Below are 8,840 nucleotides of genomic sequence, written 5' to 3'. Positions count from 1 at the left end.
ATAATTCCAAGAAGGGAAATAATACATATAGATGTGTAGAAAATCCAGTGTTAAATGTGGAGTGACAAAATGGTACTGTGGAAAATTATGGGCATTGTTTTGAGGTTTTATTGAGAAAGAATTTACATGCAATAAAATGCACAGATTTAGGAGTTCCCATCCTGGTGCAGCAGAAAGGAATCCGACTAGGAACCATGAGGTTGCAGCTTCCATATCTGACCTCACTCAGTGGGTTAAGGATCCAGTGTTGCCTTGAGCTGTATTGTAGGTTGCAGATATGGCTTGGATCTGGCTTTGCTGTGGCTGTGGTTTAGGCCGGCAGCTATAGCTTCGATTAGACCCCTAGCCAGGGAACCTCCATATGCCACGGGTTCTGCCTGAAAAAGCAAAAAAAAAAAAAAAAAAAAAAAGAAATCCCACAGATTTAGATATATAGCCTGAGTAGTTTGACAAATGTAAACATGTACTCCTATGAAATGACCTTTCCAATCAAGAGAATAAAGTATCTTCATCACCCTGAAAAAAAAAATCATTTGTCCCTTTACAATCAAACCTCCACCAAGATAACCATTATTGAGATTTCCCTCAGATCATATCAGTGTTTTGTGTTCTAGAAATTCATGTACATAAAATCCTACAGTATGATATATTTCTCTATCTCTAGTTCTGGCAGTTATTTATATTTTGTTAAGCTCTGTTATTAGGTATATATGATTTAACATTTTTAGATCTTTTTGCTAAATCGTTTCTTTATCATTATGAATACTCACTATACCTGGAAATATCCCATATCCTGACATCTAGTTTCTCTTAGTCATGTCAGTTTTCTTTTGCTGTGTTTACATATTATATCTCTTCTAATGTTTTTACTTTCAACTTTCCTATGTTTAAAATTCATCTCTTGTATACTGCATATAGATAAGGTTTTGCCTATTTATCCAGTTTGGCAATCTTTGACTCTTAATAGAAGCATCAAGTCCATTTATATTTAGTATAATTATTGATATTTTGGAGTTTAATTATACATTCTTGCTGTTTGTCTTTCATTTTTTGTCATCTGTTTTTGTCCACTATGTAGCCTTTACTGCCTTCTTTTACTTTATTTTGTTTTTTAGGAAACACAAAAGTCACTTTAATTTGCTTTTTTTTCATTTTAAAAGATTGTTGTAGTATCATTTGCAGAAGTGTACAAGTAAAGTTTCCACTGGATGGTTGTGCCCGGGATTCACTGAGAAACAAGAATCCTGTGTGTGGCAAATGGAGTGGTTGAGCTGGGTAGACATCATAGGCCGGAGTTTCCTCTTTCTTTCCCCAACCCAGTCCTGTGCTAAGAGAAGACTGAATGGCCAGAAAGTTTGCAGGCGACCAGATTTATCTGTGATGAAAGCAACACTTCGGGGTAGAGAGGCAGGGCATGCTGGGTCCAGGGCTCCCCTTGGTCTAGGATTCAGGTAGGTGACCCCCTGCAGAGGCCACATTGTTGATTAAAGCTGGCCCCCAGCATCTGAGGAGAGTTTGTGGGTCTCAACATATCTAGATACTTAAAAGTGACATGTGAACCTTAGGAGCTCTCTTCAATGCTGTTCTGGACTAGGGCCTTGAGCTGCCTTCCAGTTTCACAAAGAACTTACAGAATGTAGAAGAGAGGAGTGAGGGTCCCAACCACAGCACTCCTACACTTTAAGCTAAAGTCTAAGTGAGGGCTTGGGTTGGTACATTTTATTAAAATGTCTGCAGAGCAGAGGAGTTCCCCCTATAGAGCAATAGGTTCGGTGGCATCTCTGCAGCTCAAGGACACAGGTTTGATCTGCTGCCAGTACAGCAAGTTAAAGGATCCAGCATTGGCTTGGGTCTGACTCTTGACCAAGGAATTCCATGTGCCATGGACAGCCAAAAAAAAAAAAAAAAAAAAAAAAAACGAAGAAAAAGAAAAAAAAAAAAAAAGTCTGAAGAAGGATAAAGTGAAACTTCTATTTCTACATATTCACCAGGTTTTACCTGAGAACTGGAGATGAATAATGCCTTTAGGAAGCCAGCCAAATCCAATAAGAAGGTTCTTTTGGTGAAACTTAACATTCCAAGTTATTTTCTCCAGACCTAGGATCAGAACCTGCTTCCAAGGGAAGGACTGTTCTGCTGGTGCCTATTCTCTACCAGGGGTTATTGGTTTCTATTTCCTTCTATCTACATGATTATAGATTACCAGCCAGGCTATTCAAGGTCTAGAGAGTACAGAGTTGACCTGCCTGCTATGAGAGCTGAGTGCAAACTACTTGGGGTCAGTAGTCACCTGGCTGATCATCTGTTGGCAGTTCATGCTGAGGTCTGCCTCTCTCAAATAGATAGCAGGACTGGAAAACTAAGAGGGCATACAGTAATTTAGCATAATACGAACCCAATTATCACAGTCCCCTCAGTTTCAAAGCCCCATCAAGCTGGCAGCCAGGAGGAAGCTTCTTTTCAGAAAGTGTTTTTGAACTTTTGTTCCAGGGTGGAACGCTTATAATTGTCCTGCCATTTCTTTCTCCTCACACATTCCTTGTTCTGTTATTGAGGCAAGGGGTCCAAACATAAATATCTGTGACATTATCACAATAACCATGTTCTTTCTCCATCTTTCTAGAATGATAGGAAGTTTCCAAAAAACCTATGCATACTCTGATTGCAAATATGGAGTTGGAAGATAAAATCTATTGCTGGGGTTATTCCTTTGTGCCATTCTTAACAGGTCTTTCTCTCTTATGACTTCTTCTGGTATTGGAAGCTTCATGTGTTTGGGGGTAGAGGGTTATTTCCCTGGGGAGTGAGGATACCGCTATCAGGACCATAAGGGACAACTGAACCCTGTGGAGAGCCTGGCCAGGGCTGGAGATGAAGGGCAGCCATGCGAAGGTGGGACCTAAGATTTGGCACCTGGATGACCATGTCAGGCTCATTAGCTGAGGCTCCCTCTCCTTCCCACTGTGAAAAGGACCTTTAGGACAAGATCTCTTCACAGATCTTGTGTGTGTCTGCAGGCCCAGACTCAGTGTAGTCTATAGTTCTCAGGTCTGAGATGATATCATGGCCATTCCCACCTGCCATGGTTTGGTCTCCAAAGAAAGAAATGGTCTTATAACCATAATTTTACACATGTCCCAGGAAATACCTCTTGTTCTAGCCATTAGGAAAGACATCAACCTGATCTTGCCTCCTATAGAAAACATGAGGCCTTTATCAGAAAACTCATTCAACAGGTCTGCTACACATTTCTGTCTTATATTTTCTTTTTTAATAGAGTGTTTAGAATTCCATGTATCTTTTGGTATTTCAACAGAGCACACATTTAACATCCAGTTCAGAATTTCAGAATTTTCAGAAGAAAGTACCCCTCTCTTCAGGAGTTTGATTTTGCAATGTAGCTCAGTCATTGATTAAATTTTGGATTAGGGCCTCAACCACACCAAGATAACCTTGAATATTCTGTTTATATAATAGTTGCCTACCTTGGTATATTACCAAGCTATTTCCTGGAGACACATAATCATATTTTTCAACCACGCCATTTCCAGTTGCTCCTGTAATTTTAAATATTTAAAATAATTGACTATTTTTAGTATTCCATTTTATCTCCTGTATAGGATTTTATTATTCATTCTTTTGATTAGTTTTATCATGGTTATTTTAGGGATTACAATATGCTTAACTTTTCATCTACCTTGAGTTAAAATTTTACCACTTCAAGTAAAGCAAGAATTATTTCCGATCTCATTTTCTTCAGCAAGATTCACTTTCTGTAGTGACCCTTGCAGTGCTGCTCTGTTAGTCACCAACTCTCTTGAGATTTGTTTACCTGAATGTTTCTTTATTTTGCCTTCCTTTTAAAGAATACCTTCATTGTGTATAAAATTCTAGACAAATGAGCTTTGTTTTTTAAGCACTTTGAAGATGTCATTTCCTTGTCTTCTGCCCTCCATTATTTCCGTTGAGAAATTAGCTGTTCTGTTTATTGTTTCTCCACTGTATGCATTGCTTGCTCTCTCTCTCTCTCCCTTTTCTTTTCTTTTTTTTACCTGTTGCTTTAAATATGTTGTCTTTATATCTCATTTCTAGTAATTTAACTATGCTGCAACATGGTGTGGTTTTTATTGTATTTGTTCAGCTTGGGATTTCCTTTCTTCTTGGCTCTGTGATGTTTTAGAAAGCTATGAGAAAATTTAATTTTAATATGTTAATATTCTTTCATTCCCATTTTCTCTCCTCCTCTTGGGACACCAATTACAGGTATTTCATACATTGTTATTCTCCCCTCAGTCCTTGTGGCTCAGTTTATTTCTTCAATCTTTTTTTTTTTTTCTGTGCTTCAGATTAGATCAGAAAGTTTCTATTAATTAGTCTTCAAGTACAATGATTCTCTTCTCTGTATTTTTCTTCCCATCCAATGTTGTATGTTTTTAGTTCTAAGATTTATGTATCTGTCCTGAAATTCCTTATCTCTTCAGCATTGTATTCTTCTTTTGCTATAAATTATTTTATATATGCATATTTAGGGCCTCATTTGCAGCATATGGAAGTTTCCAGGCTAGGGATAGAATCAGAGCTGCAGATACCCGCCAATGCCATAACCAAGGCAATGCAGGATCCTTAACCCAATGAACAAGGTCAGAAATTGAATCCACATCCTCATGGATACTAGTTGGGTTCTTAACCCTCTGAGCCACAATGGGAACTCTCTATTTAACATATTTCTAATAGTTGATTTTGAAGTCCTTGTCTGCTAATTCTAACAGATGTGCCATCTGAGTATCTTTTTCTATGCACTTGCTTTTTCGTTTCATATGGATTCCATTTTCCTGCCTTGTCACATGCCTAATTTTTTTTTTGCTTTTTAGGGCCACACCTATAGCGTATGGAGGTTCCCTGGCTAGGGGTCAAATAGGAGCTACAGCTGCTGGCCACAGCCACAGCCACAGAAATGCCAGATCTGAGCCACATCTGCAAACTACACCACAGCTCATGGCAATGCTGGATCCTTAACCCTATGCTTATTATTTTTTAATTACATATTAAACATTACAGATGATATATTGTAGGAAATTTTGATTTTGTCACCTTCATCAGAAGAGTGTAGAATTTTTCTACCTGGAAGTTAAATTATTGGTGGATCTTTTTTATCTTTTGAAGCCTTTTGTTTTAGGCTTTATTAGGATGAATCTATATTTATTCAATGTTTCCCACAATGTAGCTCTATATTTTGAGAAACACTTTAACTCCTAAAATATTGGCCAATCTGTGTTTCACTGGTGTTGAAATGTTTGCTATGTGAGCTGTTCAGGCATCTTTAAGATTCTGGCATATTTTCATTTTTTTTTTTTTTTAGCATTTTTTACTTTCTAGTGTGACATTAATTCCCAGGTTCATCTCTTACTTTCCCTGTCTCATACCTGTACTCAGTCAGTGAGAAATTGGAAATCAGCCATAAGGGGTTGTGTTTTACCTCAGTGATTAATAGTATTTTAAAACAAAAGTGGTGCTGTGTATCCTTGTGTTCATGATATAGCATTATTTCTGGACCCTTTCAGTGAAAGGAATAGAAAAAAACTTTAGATGACCTCATGGGTATTTCCACTTCTGCCCATAAAGTGCTGCTCTGAGAATGGTTTTGTTGCCATAAACAACTAAAAAAAACATATATCTCAACAGATTTCAGACATTATAAAACAGCCAGAACAGGACTGGGGTCCTTGAGAGAAAGGAAAAAAAATCCAGCATTAGGTTTTACATAGGTTACTTTCTGAAGTTGGTGTCGGGAAAGGAGAACCAAACCAAGCCATATAACCTCAAAGAGCTGAAGAGCCAGAAGTCAGGGAAGAAGCAGGCTGAGGAGGCTCAGTGAGTGGGGAAAGGGCACTTTGGAGGATCTCAGAGAGGCCTTCTTGAATATGGCGTGGCCCTCCATGAGGTAGTTGGGGTAATACAAATCTAGAGCTCGAAAATGACAAAACTGGAAATAAATTTAACTTCATAGAGCATATGGGATAGGCCACTCATGGGCATCAATTTAGAAATTGTGCCAAATAAGCTGCGGACTAAAGACTTCTCTGAACAACTCACAAGGCTTCATATTCATTCCCCAAAGGATCAAATCTCCTGCAAGTAGCTTACCTACATGCCAGAAAAAAATCCAAACCTCATTAAAGAAATAAAACCAAATCCATCATCCAACAGTGAAAAATTCTTATTTTTCAAGCTCCAACACAAAATTACTAGGTATGCAAATAAGCGGGAAAAAAATTTGGTCTATAACCAGCAGGAAAATGAATGAAAAGAAAAAGATGCAGAAATGACACAGGTGAAGAAATTAGCTGACAAATGTATTAAAATAGCTAATGTTGTTCCCCAAATGCTCAGAATATAAACAAAAGTATGAATATGATGAGGAGAGAATTAGAAGACAGCAAAAAAAAGACCATAGATTTTTAAGAAGAAGACCATAAAACTTTTAGGTGTACAAAACAATATTTGAAATAAATGATACACTGGATGGTATTAATAGCAGATTAAATACCACAGAAAAGATCAGTGTGCTTGGAGACATAGTAATAGGAGGAAGCATAAAGGGAATAAGGCCTGAAGGTAGAAGAAAAAATATTTGAAGAAATAATGGCCAAGGAATATCCTAAGGATATTTGAACCCAAGGATAAAAGAATTTCGACAAATCCGATCAGCATAAATAGAAAAAAAGTACATCAAGGTCATACTTTGAAAACCTTTGTAAAAGAAAAAAAATCTTTATCTTTTAAAACTCAATAAAGATTTAGTGAAACCATGCAAGTGTAGACTGTGTTGAATCTTTACTAGATCAGTTTGCTTGCCAAAAAATAACAGAAAGATCCAGAATTACCAGATCAAAGGATAAGTGAAGTGCTAAAATAAAGAGATGACAACATAAACAACTAATAAGGAGTTATTGACCAATAATTGTCCTGCCTGAGGCAATATGTGTTTTTCTCACTCTATTATTCATATTAATGAGTTTTTAATGCGTTTATATTTTCTTGTAAGTTGAGACTTGTAAGTAGCTGGACCTTAAAAAACTCTGTATACATTTATGATTTGATGACATACTATTTTTAGCATCTCCTGGAGATTCTTCAAAATTAATAATGTCACATATATGATATAAAGAGTCTTGTCACTGAATTTGCTGCTTGAACAACTTTACTTTAAAAAAAGTGTATAAATTACATGGTGGCATTTAATGAGTTGAGACATTGGCAATAATATTAACCTTCCAAAATAATTTATGCAGAAAGAGGTGTTTTCTACATAACATTTTAAATATTCCATTGAACACAATGAATTTTTAAAATCTAAGTCTATACACATTTAACTGTTTATCCACCTACCCATACATTGATCCATTTACCTTTTTGAGAAAGCTACATCGATTATAATTACTATGCACTTATGGAAAATATTCTGAATTAACTAGGAAAACATAAACATGAATATTTCACTTAGCAAAAGTCTAGTAATAATCTGTCACATTTACATTATGTTTTATGTTTTACAAAGTGCGTTTATACATATTATTTCATTAGATTTTCACAACCCTGTGAGATAGCAGAGCTGATATGATGCCCCCTACTTTAAATATGATAAATATAACTTACAGAGGAAAAAGAGATTTGCTTAGAGTCAAGTGGTTAGTATCAGCTTTAAATCAGCTATTTTGGTTGCTCTCCTAGCGCCTTTTCTATCACAACACAAAATCTCTTTAGAAACAGATACAAATTTGTATACTGCCCATACATTTATTATGTTCTCACTGAAAGTAAAAATGTGTTCTATTTACAAGTTATTAAATATACAATTAAATTTAATTGCATTTAGGTATTTCTTCTGTGTGATTAAATCTCTTACCATTGAAGTGCTGTCACAGGAACTAAAACCACAATAGTAATGGACATCGATTTAGATAGTATATTAGATTTCTACTGCTACATAATGAGTGACAAATATAGTACCTTATAACTACACTCATTTGTCATCTCACAGTTTTGGTAGGTCAGAAGTGTGACATGACATAGATGAAATCCCTCTTTGTATTACAAGGCCAAGATCAAAGTGTCAGCAGGGCTGCAATTCAATGTAGGGCTTGGGGTCCATTTTCGAGATTATTAGTTATTGGCAGAATTTACTTCTTTCTCATATTTACCATGTGGTTCCTTCCATCTTCAAGGCAGCAGTAGCAGGTGAAGTCTTTCTCATGCCTCAAATCTTTCTGAATTACCCATTATCCACATCTCTCTGATTTCCGTCTCTGCTTTTAAGAGCTCATGTAATTACATTAAATGGGTAATCCCAAATAATATTTGTATCTTAAAGTAAACTGATTAGTAACCTTAATTACATCTCCAAAGTATTTTTTCCATGCAATAATTTACCATGTAGCATATTCACTGGAGTAGCACTAAAAGCAAAGGTCATGGGGACAAAATTCTGCCTAATGTAGACAGAGATATTTCCTGATAAGAGCTACCAAATACACTTTTCTCTGAATACAGTTTTATCTATTCAAATTTAATATTTAAACATTAAAAAGCAAATTGAGATTAAAATTCTTTCAAAAAGCATTTACTTAGTGCTTAATAACACAGTAAAGAAATATATATTTCTCACTTGCTATAGAACAGTACTACCAGAACCAAGACAAAACCATATTTTAATATCTTTTTGTCCCTAGTAAGTAGCATAGTAACTAACAAAGAAATATGCTGAGTAGGAGTTCCCATTGTGGCTCAGCAGAAACAAATCTGACTAGCATCCACGAGGATGCAGATTTGATCTCTGGCCT

General features: G+C 36.1%; 1 pseudogene; it reads right to left on the bottom strand.

Moving 5' to 3' along the window:
• Nucleotides 1-2,976: 2,976 nt before the first annotated feature.
• LOC110256339 (phosphomannomutase 2 pseudogene) lies at nucleotides 2,977-4,086 on the bottom strand (annotated as a pseudogene).
• Nucleotides 4,087-8,840: the final 4,754 nt, after the last annotated feature.

This window comes from Sus scrofa, chromosome 13 (genome assembly GCF_054392235.1).
Source record: "Sus scrofa isolate SSC_HxYL_T2T_F1_AM1 chromosome 13, Sscrofa_HxYL_maternal_Yorkshire_Landrace_v2.0, whole genome shotgun sequence".
In the NCBI taxonomy this organism is placed as follows: Eukaryota; Metazoa; Chordata; class Mammalia; order Artiodactyla; family Suidae; genus Sus; species Sus scrofa.
This window is presented reverse-complemented; position numbering and strand designations above follow the sequence as displayed.